This window comes from Desmodus rotundus, chromosome 3 (genome assembly GCF_022682495.2).
Source record: "Desmodus rotundus isolate HL8 chromosome 3, HLdesRot8A.1, whole genome shotgun sequence".
NCBI classification, from domain to species: Eukaryota; Metazoa; Chordata; class Mammalia; order Chiroptera; family Phyllostomidae; genus Desmodus; species Desmodus rotundus.
In genome coordinates, this window is record NC_071389.1 from 61,218,519 (window position 1) to 61,233,644 (window position 15,126).

General features: G+C 42.7%; 1 protein-coding gene across 8 annotated transcripts in view; it reads right to left on the bottom strand.

The window, feature by feature from the left end:
- The window catches only part of SSX2IP (SSX family member 2 interacting protein), a 42,289-nt gene extending 32,170 nt beyond the window's left edge, over nt 1-10,119 (bottom strand). For 6 of the 8 annotated variants that reach the window (XM_053920652.1, XM_053920651.1, XM_053920650.1 and 3 more), the window contains exon 1: nt 9,967-10,119. The gene's annotated coding sequence lies outside the window, so the exon portion shown is untranslated. Of the gene's footprint in view, nt 1-1,277; nt 1,388-9,763; nt 9,903-9,966 lie in introns of those variants that run through there. The other 2 variants (XM_053920647.2, XM_053920648.2) reach the window with 2 other exon arrangements.
- Nucleotides 10,120-15,126: the final 5,007 nt, after the last annotated feature.

The window sequence follows — 15,126 nt, forward strand, 5'->3', positions numbered from 1 at the left end:
GATTATTTAAAAATTAACACTACTTTCTACTATAATTTTGTTCCAAAAGAGACTACATATGGTTTTTAATTCCATTACAAATGCCTCTGCTACCATAAAAAAAAATCCTAATTCAGACATGCATATCAGAATAGAAACAATAAAAATTCAACCTCTAGAAAATCTATTTTTTTACAAATTTAAAGTCTAAATGATTTGAGTGGCATATTTGAGTGGCTATTTTCCACTGAAGTAAATTCTTCATAAATCATATTTTAATATATATGCGAATGTCTAAAACTCAAAATCTGCCTCCTTGCTCAGTCTGGGGCCATGAGAATTTACAGTTGGAAAGTCCAGTGCAAACAATGCAAGCCTCACAGGCCTGGGTCAGACAGGCCGGGGTCGGATCCCGGCCAAGTCTGAGCCTGTTTCCTCACCTGGGAAACAGGGTGATACCATCTACTTTGCAGGTGGTTGTGGGTATATGATGAGATAATGGGTAAAAAACTGAGCAGGGTATACCTGGGATATAGGGGACTGATTTAACACACACGTGCTAGGTGCTATTCTAAATGTTCTGCAATATTATGAGGTCAACCCTCACAACCACCCTCAGTGTTGTTTCCTTTTTACAAAATAAGGAAACTGAGGCACAGAAGAATTAGGTAATTGGTCCAAGGTCCTAGAACTGGCAAGTGGCAGAACTGGGGTGTACTCCCCACCCCAGACCCCAGAACCCATTCTCTTAACTGTCATGTGTTGCGGCTTCAGTGGATGCGAGGCTCAGGAAGCAGCGCGTCCTACCACCAGTCACTAAATCAAATCTCCCAACTGGACAAAGACTGCACAAAAATAGTGTGAAGACACAAATCATGGTAAAATATTTCAGGTGTATCCCTTTGGATTGAGGAATACAATCTCAGTGAAGCTTCAAGCCAGAATTTGCCATTAGAAAGCTACTTTACAGAGTAGAATGCTACACTAAATTCCTTATGTGCACCAATTAGTGCTGCAGTATGAGAAACAGCATGCTATAATGACACAGGAGCCGAAGTCAGACCACCTGGTTTCAAATCCCAGTTCCAGCACTGACAAGGTAAGTTGCCCAGAACAGAAATCTCGGGACTTCATTTTCCTCAACTGCAAAAGGAGCGTGAAAACAGTCTTTACCTCACAGGATTACAGTGTAATTAAATAATAAAGTTAGCTGTGCCCTGGCAGGTGTAGCTCAGTGGATTGAGTGCCAGCCTGCAAAGCAAGGGGTCACTAGTTTGATTCCCAGTCAGGGCACATACCTGGGTTGTGGGCCAGGTCCCCAGTAGGGGGTGTGTGAGAGGCAACCACACAGTGGTATTTCTCTCCCTCTTTCTCTTTTTCTTCCCCTCTAAAAATAAATAAATAAAATCTAAAAAATAAAAAACTAAAGTTAGCTGCAAACTTTAGGTAACAACATTATTAAATATAAGTTTATGCATGTAAAGGGTCTTGTGTACATGGTAAGTACGCAAAATTGACAGTTAGCTATTATTAGATATTTTACTATTTGGAAAGAGTTCCATGCTATTTTGTTAAGTAATTTTTTAAAAGCTGCAGAACAGCAAAAACATGATCTTATTTGATCTTTAAAAAATTATCTATGAGTCTATAAGTACAGGTATAAATTCTGTTCTATAAAGATAGAAGAACAGGCAAAACTGGAAGACAAGACCAGCCTGGGAGCAGAAAAGAGAAGGACAAGGGCAGGACTCTCATCCCTTTCTTCACGCATTTTCACACCCATAAAATATTACGAATAATCTCTACTTTTTTGTGTCTTCCAAACTTTCTATGAGTGAATATATTTTTCATATAATGAGGACAAAATCCAAGTTTTTAAAAAGAAGTCAGTAATAAGCAGAGGCAATGGGGATGAACAGCACCACTCTCAACCACCACCACTAATGGCAGAATGGCATGAGCAATAACATGTATGTACGTAATTTATTTCCAGTCAAACAGTTAATTACACTCTGCCTCAAGAGAGCAGCGCATGAGGTTACACAGGTATGTCCTTAGAGTCCACGTCACACCATCTGGCATTTCATTACAGACTGACTTTTTATTGCTGTTTTCATCTTTTTGGTCTTGGCTTTCCAACTAAACGTAGTTTTCTCCTGGGCACTGTCGTTTCGGGGGAGCTGCAGAGGGTACTGAAAGATGACCAGACGACCAGGGGCTATGCTTCTCGGTGCCACTTCTACTGTTTTACTGAGTGACCTTGAGCCAGTCACAATTTCTTTGGTTGTCAGTGTCCACATTAGGAGGTCAAACTAGATGACCTTTAAAGAATTTTCAGTTCTATCATCTATGATTTTTACATTTCTCATGGGGCTTAAAATACAACCAAGTATAGCTATTTATATCAAAACCTCTGTCACATTTTTATAACAGAATGTGAGCACACTGTCTCCACAACCACATGTTTAAAAATTAGATTCTACCTAATTTTAACAATAAAAATAAAATTATTATGCAGAACCATTTACTTGGAACAAGAAAGTTAAAGCACATAAAAACATATATTAACTCGCTCAATCTCAAAAATAACTCAGATAGTTATTTTCCCCCTATTACGGATGAGGAAACCGAGACCACCCAGAGAGTTTTCTTGCCGAAGGGCACAGCTAGAATGTGCCAAAGCCAAGATTCAGACCACACTAGTCCAGCACATTTAATTATTACGCCCTCCTGGCTTTAATGTAGAAGAGAAGGGAATACACAGCATGTGAGCTGCTTTTTCAAACTGAACATACACACTGGTACTCGTCTCTCTACCAGCTCACCTTGAGACAAAATTATAATCAGAGAGTAACTGAGTAACTAGAATGCATTACAAAGCATACAAAATATTAAAATTCAAACAATACACAAAAACATTTCTGAAAAATCTAGAATATAGAGCCCAACTGCCAGGCTTTCCCCAAACTACCATTCCCTCCCCATCCTGCTTCCAGAACCTTTGCGTTAACCTTACTACAGCACAGATCTGACCGCAATGGAGCCCCTCTCTGCACCTAAACTAAGTGTCTGGTCAGCAGGCCTGTCATCGCACTGTCTGCACCCTGCTTCATTATGAGATATCACACTTGACCCATGGTCGGAACCCAATAAAGTGTGCTGAATAAAAGTCAACAAGGTTCAATGACATATCAGTGTGCGGCTTGCCACTGTAATATCACGAGAAACAAGAGCCAACCCTTTAGCCATGCTGCAACTTAGAAGGGCCTTCCACCAGATCTTGACTGGGGCCAGTTTACAGAAGCAGGACACTGGTTTAGTGTATGAACGAAGAGTGTGACAATTTACAGACAGCGTACCAACTTCAAATTCTTCCTGTGCGGGGGTAGGAGTAGCAGAAATCACATTCTTACATGAGAATTACTAAGAAAAAGGACAAAAAAAAAGAAACCTTTGTTTGTAAAGTTGAAAGTCAGCTAAGAAGTCCAAATAAAATTAAAAACAAACTATTACCATTTATTAGTATTTCATTCCTAAAATAAGTAACAGGTAACAAAATCTAAATGAAAATAACACAGAAACTAAACATTATCCATGAATCTGTTCTGTAACAGTGCAGTCATCTTTCTGTAATACTTTTTCAATGTTTAGCCCAAATTCAGTCATTGGTTACAGTTCTCAAATTGTGGTCCCAGGACTACCACATCAACAGCACCTAGCGACTTGCTAGAAACACACATTGTCAAGTTCCACTTCAGATCTACAGATGCACAAACTCTGGGGGTGGAACCCAGAAACCAGTGCTCTAACAGATGCTCCATGGGATTCTGATGTGTACAGTTTAAGAACACGGCTGTACTCTACAGAGCTGGTTCGGTGTAACTTAGTATTCTATTTATGCAGTTTAGATTACAGAATGCCAAAAAGGGATTCTTTTCTAAGAGTGCCTTCGAATGGATTCCAAAATGTAAAAGTGTTCCAAAGCACCAGGTAAAGGTTGAGTATAACAACCCTGGGGAACAACTGGCTAAGGCCTATTCAACACAGAGGGTGAGGAGAACCTTTGAAAATCAAACAGCGTGGCAGCTGAAATTCATGTATCTTTTTCACATAACTACAACCAGTCCACTTCTAGGTACAAATCGGAGAAAGACTCTTGCATGTGTACGCCAGAAAGCGTGAAAATAAGCAGCAGTCCGCCTCACAACAGCAGCCCTCACACCCCTCAGCAACAGGAAAGTGGACAGACTGTGGTATTTCTGAAAAATGGAACGTCACACGGCAATCGGAAAATGTCAATGGCGTACAATATACATGAACCTCAGCAATGTACTTTGAAGTGGATGAATTCCAGCCTTACAAAGTGAAAGATCTCAAAAGATAGGGCATGTAACATACAGTTTCTAGTAGTATAGTGTGTATGAAAACCTTAAAGTTTTGATAAGACTGTATTTAAAAAGATACCAAGGAAATGATGAATGCAGAGTTCAGTAAATAGCTGCATCAGGTGAGGCAAGTAGGAAAAAGGGATGGAGGGGCCCGTGTGGTTATTTAGAGGGTCCTATCAAGGTCTTTGCTTTATGTTAGGTGGTGCCTATTTTTATATTAAAACTAAATAAATAAATGCACCAATTATGAAACTGAGTCATAAGCCAAGGATTATAACTAATGTGATCCTCCGTACCTAAGTCCTTTAAAATATATTTTTAAATATATAACACTCCTAAAATATTTTAAACAACTCTAAATTGTACCCAGTCTGGCTACGAGACACCAAAAGCCCTGGGTCCCAGGCCTGCCAACTGCCAACTCAGGGGTTCAACTGTTTTGGGTCACAGAATCTAAAACCAATGACCCTCCCTCCTTAAAAGCACTGTATTGAAACAGGCATTTTGGGCTAGTTTCAGAGGATCCATGAAGCATCCACAAATTTGCAAAGGATCCATGGACAGGAAGTTAAGAACTCCCGTACTAGCCAACTGTGTGGAACTGTAGGAAAGAACTACCACTCTAAGCCTCTACTGAGGCCAGATGTGGCCAGATGTGGCTCATCAGCTATGCCATTTATCCTCACGATGGCCCTAATAAGAAGTAGATATAACACTACTTTATTGATGGAAGAATCTGAGGCTCAGAGAGATTAGCTGACTTATCCAGTTACTAACCGGGAAAGCAGGTATAAAACCCCAGCTATTTAATCTGGAAGGTAAGAATAAAAACTATGATTCCAAAGCCCCGCAGACCCTGGCCTCCTCTTGACACAGAGCAAGTATCCAGAGCAAGATATAAATTTCTGAACCCATCTCCTTGTTATAAAGTAACACAGCTGATGATGGTTTGTATTTATTGATGATTTCTAAAATATTTTCTTGCTTTTATATGCTAGATCCTATGTAGGATATTTCTAAAACTTGGATACAGAACAGAAAGAGTAATGTTGAAGGTGCCACCTTTTAGCTAGGAAAGCACAACCACCAGATTACAATCAAGTAGCAACAGACTGAATAACCCCGGACCGGGACCTTGGGAACCTAGACTAAGTCTCAGGTAGAAAGTATGCCTTATGGCTGGTACTCATCTTGGCTATAGTATCTACTAGCCACTCAAACTCTGTATACGATTTTAAGATCATATGTAGTGCTACAACTGTTTTAGAACAATATTCTTCTAGCAGTCGCCTCCCATCTTAGTGTCTCCAAAATGGGCTCCTTTTCCAGCAGTCCCAGCACAAAAACATTACAGCAAACTGGGCAGCTGATGGTCAGGGACGGGCTGGCTGACTTAGCCTGTGATGATGAGGACAGCAAAGGACAAGAAATACTTCAAAAGCTGTACTAATAAACATGGTGACAAGTTAACAAAAGGGAGGCATTTATTCTTCATGAAAAAAATTGTCTCTGGTACCAGACAGAAGACACTGTCACTGAGAGGAAGAGAACAGAGGAGTAAGGTTAATAAGACTGGGTTTGGTTTAGTGTGGAGATAATGAGCTCAGTGTAGAACTCACTGGCTTTAGAGATGCCGTCATGAGACATTCAAACGGAGATAAACTCTGAGGCCGGGAGGTCCAAAAGCATCCAGGCAGATTTAGCATGTATGTGATCGATGCATTCATACAGAAAAAAGGGGGAAGCAGAAGGAACCCCTAAAGGACATCCACATATAACAGGTGAGTGAAGGTAATCTGGATGTAAGAGATAAAAAAGACACGTGGCCAGGCTTTGGGAAAGGCAAGGGAAAAAAGTTTTCAAGTGGAAAGTGTGATGAAAAGCAACAAATGCCATAGAAACAGCAAGATCTAAACAGCAAAATATGTTGAATTTGGTGATTAGTGAGGGGTAAAAATGGAAATTGGATTTCAGGGAAGTGATCAGCAAATAAGAAAAGGAGAAAATAAACAAAGCTTAGTGTGACAGAACATGTTTGGCTTCTTTGAATGGAGAGACTTTATCAGAGGCTCATAGACAGATCCACTAGTGATAAAAGAGATCCCCTCCTCAAGTTGGTCCTTATTCAACTACAGCGCTTTAAATCAAATGGAAACATTAAGTGCTCAGTGAATGTGAGCTCAGAAAACGTATTTTTCCAGGCACTGTTCTAGATACGAACATACTTTCTCGTTTAATCATCACAACCCTATGAAGCAGGTACCATATCCCTAATGCACAAACGAGACAACCATGACACAGAGAAGATAATGGCAATTAGCAACTAGGTCAAGGTCCCGGAGCTAAGAATGGTGGTCAAACCAAAAATTTCACTCAGAAGAATTAAGAGGGAGGGAGGGCAGTGTACGAAATAAGGGTTAATGGAGAACTATCAATGTTAGCTGGGGTTGCACTGATTGTTAAACTGGCTGCAGTTTAATTTCTATTTAAGGACTATTTTTAATTTGAATTTATCTTCTCTCATCTCAGAATCCTGCATTGCTAGGACCTGACATTTTTACGTGTCTTATGACACTCGGATTCTGCACTGCATTATAACTGTGTTCTCTCTCCTACTGAGTGGCCAGTTGCTTGAAAACGGGGCTGAATTTGATTTATCCTTGCATCTCTATTCCTCCACCTTAAAAGTAGAAGATACTAGACAAACTGTGATCATTTCACAATATATACAAATCCTGAATCGTTGTGTTACACCCAAAATTAGTGTTACGTCAATTATACCTCAATAAAAAACACAAAAACAAAAAAGATACCCAGTAAAGGTCAGTTATATGAATAAGCATTTTTACTTTTTAAAAGCTTCTGGGAGGTTCAATAAAATATTTTTAGTTTTTAATTGATGTGTAGGGCTGTTGACCCTCAAATGTTACTTATATTGCCTATATTCAGAATACTTTTGGATCACACAAATTACTGATTTTAGTGGAAATACTTCTAGAGTAAAAACCACATATAATTCCCCTGAACAAAACCTTTTAAAGATTCCCTATCACTTACTGGTCAAAGGTCGTATCGCTATTTTCCAAGCTTATCACTAACCCACCCCGCCCGGCTCTAACTAGCAAACCACCTGTTTGTCCCCAACGGTACACCGCACAGATCAGGCCACTGTGTGTTCAACAGGTGAACCACAGCACCACCTCCTCCCCTCCGTCAGGGCACAGGTGAAATTCTCTTTTCTAAGGCTCCCCATAGTTGCATTTTTTCTTTTCTATTTTTGTTCTCTCCCTTACTATACTGTAAATTTCCTGAAACAAACTCCACAAGGCAACACTCATCATTTTTATGCTCAGGTCCTGCAAGTTGAGGGCTTAGTAAGTGTTTAATAAATGTTTATTAAAAGAATAAGGTATTAAAGTATATTTTAATAAGTGTGCTGATATTATATAATATTGAGCTACTATCAAAAGTAAAAATTTTAGGTAGTTTTCCACTGTCAATAATGAACGGTGCACTTTTCTATTCTATCTCAAACCACAGATTTGTGAATTCAAGAAAATTGTACCTTCATTGTCAACTAATTGTGATCACTATCACCAGAGACACAAAATAGACCCACAGAGTACTAAAACCCCTCTGTGAACTTACCCAACTAATAAGGCTTATATATTCACTGATAAGTAATACGGAAAAACATCACTTACAAAGCTTTGGAACTGCTCCATTTTAACCATGGGAAATGAATTAAAATCCCACAATTCTGGGACAGTGCCTTTCCATCTTATCTGTAGGTGCATATTACATAGAAGATACTCAAATGTCTCCTTTTATAAACCTGTGTCATAGCCAGCTTCCTCAAAGAGCAGCTATGTCAGGTCCTTGGGTAGGCCAAGGATATAATCTTATTTCATGTTGGCCTTGAGGCTTTTGGCAAACCATCTCAACAATTAACGTTTTCTCATATACCGCCTCAGCGTGTCTGGAACGTAATACACTTTAACAAGTTTTGTCATAAGGCACAATGCGTATGAGACCTTCACATTTCATCCTAGAATAACCAAGTCCTTGCAGTTATCTCCAAACTTGTTTCACTCATGTTACATAACCCTAGGGCTTTGTTATCTTCATTGTACACATGGAGAAAGAGGAGGAAGAGCATAAAATGACTTGGCTGAAAAGACCCAGCAAGTCATTAAAAGAACCTTCATTTTTAACTACCAGTTTCTTCATCCTCTTTTCAAAAGAAACAACTTCACTGACAGAAGGCAGAACAGAATGTCAAGTACTTCCACCAAAATCAGTAATTTTACTTACTTAGTTTGAATGAATAACCTCATCTTCCCAGGCCTGTAGGTTAAGTTAGGATTGGATGGATTAAGTTCAGCTGGCTGAATCCAAGTTCATAAATCTATCTTCTAAATTTCAGGATAGCTTGACCTAAATTTTAACTCTAAAGGCATTTTTTCCCCTCTCCCCAGATCTGACATTCTTTTCATATTTTGTACAGTCTTCTAAATGTGTTAAGTCATACCTACTTTTTCAGGTATGGGTCAAGGCTGCCAGAATTTTCTACTTCCTTAGTCGTGAAGAATTCCAAGACACCCAAAATTCACAGCCAAATCTTGACCCAGACTCCATTCTGAATTGTTAGGGAAGCCCAGCATTTTCAAATTTCAGGAAACACCCTCTCTTACACTTCTGAACCATCCTCGGAGGAGTGCCTCTTTTAATCCTCACCCCAATATGGAGTCCAGACTTGGGAAATCTCAATGCGCTCAGATTAAACAAGCACTCTATCAGCGTCGCAAAGTAATGATAATTTAGCAATCATAACTACAGGCCCCAAAGTGGGGTAAAAAATCTAAAGATTCCTGTATCATACGTGCTGAGAACAAATTATTTAGCAGATTCCATTTCCTGGGCCCAAGTGACTTGCGTAACTGGGCGACCAGCATAGACTCAAAAGGGAACAGGGAGCTCATAATTCAGTTTACTGTACTATACTACAAAATTCTACATGGAAATATTCTCACAAACGCCTGCGTCTTAGATGATGTAAATTCTTCCCCTACACATTTAACTATCATCACGGTTCTCTTCTTATGCAGCAGCCATGGGACGCCTAGTAACTCATTCTAAGGACAACTCTCGCGGATTGCGCTAAAAATTTCCCAAACCCGTAAGCCCCGCAGCCTCCGCTCAGACACCGCAGCCCCAAATTTGCCATCTCCTCCTCCCCCAGGTCTCCGTGTCGCTCGTCATTCCAAGCCAAGAGCCACCCTCTCTCCATCCAGAAGAGGGTTTTGGGCTCCCTGGGCCACAGCCCTACCGTAGGCACAGCACTGCGACCGCCAGCCGGAGCGATCCCCAAGCTGGCACCTATCTCCCACATCTACCTTTGGGCGCGGAGGTCAACGCTCGCCAGCTCCAACGGCCCGAACGGCCGCGCCGAGCCTGTCGCGGAGAAGCGGGGCGCCCAGCCAGGTGCCGACCCTCAACCCCGCGCCCACCCCGGACCGTCGGCCCCCGGTCCCGCCGGTGCAGTCGCCCCTCCCCAGGTGGGCACGTCACTATCCGCGCCGCGGGGGTAGGCTCTCACCGTCAAGGTCTCCGCGAGCCGCCGGGAGACACCGCACGGCGACTACTCCAGATCGCGCAGCCCCGAGGGCCCGCTAAAGCGCGCGGCACGCAGCGCACGGGGCCTGCGGCCCCGCCTCCGGCTCGGGCTCCCGCCTTCCAGGTCCCCAGCCCGGCTCCGCTCCGCCCCTCGCAGTTGCCACCCCCGCCTCGGCAGGTCCTCTAGGTTCCCACCCCACCCCTGCGCCGCCGAAGCCGCAGGCTGGGCCACCTCCCATTGGTTCCGTCTGTTGCTAGGCAATGAACAAACGCTGCTTGCATTGGTCCGGTGGGGGCCTGGGAGTCTCCTCCCTACTTCTAAAAAACCCGTTAAAAAAGAAAACCTTATCCCTAGAGCCAAGAGGGATGCTGGCGCAGCTGTGGCCGTGGCACCTGTTACGCCCTGTGGTTCACCCGGCCAGGCTCTGCTCCCCGCCCAGCCTCACGCTGACCCGGCTCGGGCCCCTGTGGGGGAGGGGGTCGTGGCTGCATTAAAACACGTTCTGGGTTCCAGTGAACCCCAACACCCATTTTGGGAGCAAAAGTGAAGCTCCCCTGTAGAGCCACGTGCGCTTTAAAAGTGGAGAAATAAACCAAACAACAGCCGGCACCCAGAATTAGGTCAGGCCCAGGGGAAGGGAGTTTCAAGCCTCGGGAATGGTGGTTGCAAACAACTCAACCAGGGGAAAGTTACAAGGAAAACCAGGGCGAAGAAAATTACCTAGGCGGAAGACGACGGGAAGACTAAGAAATGGCTCTTTAGGTCAACAAGTTTATACAGAAATGTCCCACACCCACCCAGCAAAATATGTGAGAAGAAAGTGGGTCCCTGCTGCTGCACCCGTAGCCGGGCTCAGGCCGGCTCCTGCCGGTTCCATGTCAGCTTAAAATTCTCCAGGGAAGCAGAGAGGCCAGAGAAAGGAAAGATCCAATGGGGAAATCACAGGCATATGAGTTGAGTTATAAACACAAAGATGTGCTTTGATGGAGTGTGTGTGTGTATAAGACAGGGGATTTATTTATTCAAGATGGGGGAAAATAGGCTTGCTATTTTAAGGAGGCTCCTGAGAGCAATTTGAAACTAAAAAACCAAAATAATGAGCCAAAAAAAAAATATGTTAACAATGAAGAATAAGGGAGGAGCGAGTGCCCTCCTCCCAACTTACTAGCACATATCTCCAATCCTGGATGAAAGATCAAGTCAAGAAAATAAGCACGCCATAGTGACAACTTCAGAATCCAAAGAAATCTTCCTGTTTGCCTTTGGCCTAAGCCAGGGGTCCCCAAACCCGGGCCGAAGACCTATAAGGGTCCGTGGCCTGTTGGATCTGGGCCACAGAGCAGGTGAGCTGTGAGCAGCGGGGAGGGAGGCAGGCGAGCCTCTCATTACCCGGCTCACATTACCTCCTGTGTCTCCCCACCCCCGTCTATGGAAAAATTGTTTTCCGTGAAACCGGTCCGTGGTGCCAAAAAGGTTGGGGACCAGTGGCCTATCCCATCAGGAGGTCTGGCTGGACGCTGTTAAGCTTAGTTGAATGACAGCCCCATAACCCTTTAGGGACCAGTGTTAAGGACGCTGTTAAGGCAGAGCTGTTGGGGAAGAAGAAACCAATTATTACCAATAATTACCTTACTCCCTACTCCAGAGTATGATGACGGGTATGTTGGGGCGGGGATAACCTCTGCTCCAAAAAGGGGGGGTGCAATTTCAACTGCCCACCCCCAAAATTCCTTATCACTTCCCACACTAAGAAGTAACAACTTAATGTGACAGGTTTTCTTTGAAGTAACACTTACGGATTCATTTTGACCATTTTGCCTCTTCACAGTAAAAGTGACAGCTCACTTTCTGATTAACTAGAGGAGATGAGATTTTGACGAATTAAATAAGCAGCGTCTAGCACACTCTTTTGTGACCTAATCATTCACAGAATCAAATTTTAAGAAGGTTTGGGTCAGGCTGAGGTAAACTCCAGAACATTCAGCCCTGCCCAGATCCCCAAGGATCAATCAGACCTGTGCAAATAAATCAATGGTTTTCAATCTTTAGCTCTTAGGACCCAATTTTCATTCTTAAAAATTATTGAAACTGCCCCAAAGGGTTATATTTATAGATATTTACCATACCCAAAAATAAAACTCAGAAATTTAAAAATATTTATTTATAAAATAATAAATAAGAATAAAAATACATCTTAACATAAATAGGGACATTTTAATGGAGAATAACTACATTTTCAAAAAAGAGTGGCATTACTTTAAAAATTTTCAAATGTCTTCAATGTCTGGCCTAACGGAAGGCAATTGACTTTCATACCTGCTGCATTCAACCTGTTGCACTATCTCAGGCAGCCTTTGGAAAACTACGCTCGGAGGAGAATGGGAGTAAAAGTTAGCATTTTAGAGTTATAATAAAAATAGTTGTAACTCTGTAGACGTTCTGAGATGGTCTTGGGGATACCATTGGTCCAAAGCTGTATTGCCCTTTTCAATGACTGGTTTAGGAACTGAGCAGGTGACCCCACTCTGGTGAGTACATAATGGGAAGTGTGTATGTGTGTGGTGGGGGAGGGGGCTTTAAGGGCAGACTTTTATCTCTGAGAACCTGTAGGGAACCGCCCTGCCTGGTTTCAGAAGCTGTCACCCCCCCAAGGTTAAGGCTGAGTAAAGAGACCTAGGGACCATAAGCCACTAAGGAGACAAAGTATATCTTCCCAGCTGGGGCTCCACCTCTGCCCCCTTTTACTTCACCCTGCTTGGCCCCAGGCAGATGACTGGTTAGTCAATGATGGGTAAGAGTCCTCAAGGGAGGGACAACCTAAGACAGGCATGGTCATGAAGGGGCCTTCAGGGAGTGACTTGGGGGGCTATAGATGGACTCTCTATAGATGGACCCTATGATGGACCCTCACCCCTCAGCTTTGACATAGCCTGAGTCCTCATTCTGTCTGCAAGAAGTCTCCTAATCCCTTGGCTGCCTTACTTCCCCTGCCTGACTTAAGCCTGCAGCAATGCCAGAGGGTGGTGCAGCCGTGGGCAGGAACCGGTGGTTCCCCAGGGCCATCAGGCCTAAGAAAGAATGCATAAAATCCTGTGAAACCTGCTTTGCTAAAAATGCCCTCAATTTTCTGATAAGGATCCAACCATGAAATGAGTTTGTTTCCCAAAGTTTTATGGCCCTTTACCTAACTGACCCTTACTCAGAGTAAGCTCTCACAGTTCTTTGAATGTTATCTGTTGTTTGATCTGCCTGACAATGATCGATGAGCTTTACCCATATTTCTGTGCAAATTGAACCCAATAAAAGCCCATTGAGGAAAAGGCTCCTGGCCCTTCTCCTTTGAGAGATCGGCCACCTTTCCTCCCCAAGCGGATCATGTCTTGGTAGACTTATTCTCATCCGTGGCGGAAGGTGGGTGGGGGAGGCTCTGTGGGTGGAGCCCCCCCACAGGAGCCCGTAGGAAGTCTTTTCCTTACTTTCTGTCCTGGTCATCCTCCAGTGAGCAAGATATGTTTAGAGATGTGGTGGCGCATCCCAAAACAATGAGAGAAAAAGGGAGGCAGAAAGGCAACCCATACCCCAGATGTCACTGAGTGGCTAAGTTAACCGACTCTGGCTCTGTATACCTCCAGACTGCTCACAAGTGAGCTAGTAAATGGCTTACTGCTTAAGCCAGTGTGGGTCAGCTATTCAGTGTCTTGCACCCAAGACATCTTGACTAATATATAGGGCAAGATAAGGAATTTGGCGTCAGCCTGAAAATAGTGTAAGGACACATTAAACGCAGAGCTAAAGGAATTGGGCTTGATAGAACTTTGCTATGGTAAGGAAAGATAAAGGATAAAGGTGCAATCGAATATTTTTTAAATGCTTTACTTTGGCTACTCTGCCCGCTTTTCGCAAAATTAAGGGAGTGTGACTATCAAGTATTGCTGTTTTCTAAAACATACCAAAACATCCACCACTACTTCTCTATAGTCTATATCACAGTGGTCAGAGCAATTATTTTAAAATATAATTTATAGCATGTCATTCCCCTGCTTTCCCCCTCATTCACTGTTAAAGCCGAAATTCTTCCATGACTACTAGGTTCTTATGGCTGGCCCCCCATCTCCTTACCTCGTGTGCCACAACGCTCTCGCTTTCTCAAGTAACCATTAGCCACCTCACTGTTCCTCAGGCATGCCAGGCACATTAGTGCCGCAGGGTCTTTGCACTAGCTACTCCCCCTGTTAGAATGTCCTCCCTCTTAACATCTGTACTTATCTCTCCCCTTTCTAGTCTACGCAAAGTCACCTTCTTTGTGAGGCCCAACCTGACAACATTATTTAAAATTGGAACCCCCCTCCAGCTTTCCAAGTCTTTTATCTCCCTCTAACATAATCTTCAACCATAATATAACACCTACTTATTTTATTTGTTTGTTCATTTGTTTGTTCCATCCTCCCTTTATAGAATGTCAGCCCAACAAAGGCAGACGTTTTGTTTGCTTGTTCACTGATGTGTCTAAAAAAGCACCTAAAACAGTGCCTGGTACTTAGTGGTTGGTGCTCAATTATTATTTGGTGAATAAATGAACATAACTTCAAGCAAATGTTTTTAATTTCAGAGAACTGCCTTGGCAAGCTAATGTATCCGCATTACAACGATGCTGCTCACATCAGCAGGCACTGAATTTATTGAATTCTTTCCTTGAGAAGAACTCTAATATTTGGAACAACCCAAAAGTTAGAGCGAGTTCTGTCGAATACATTCTGGAGGAGTGTTGAAAATGCCAAACCTGTGTTTTCCAACTAAGTTACCACATTTGGGTAGATAGGGAAAGGTCAAAAAATAAGATGTGTTTGATTTTTTTAAGACACACAGTAAACTGACTTTGAACATAATAGAGAGGAGTTCTAAAAATGTACATACACAGTTACAAGTTTCAGAAAAAAAAATATTTTGTATGTTTGTGTGTATGTGGAATGAATCTCTCCCAATCTGTCTGCAGACTTCCATTCTTGCCCCCATTACATCAGAGTCTTTCAAAAATGAAAATCAAATGCTCTCCACACCTCTCTCCCGCTCCCCTATTAAGAACCTTTAATGGCCTTTCATTGTATTTGGAATGAAATTGAACTTTCTACCCAGTCTTGCGCA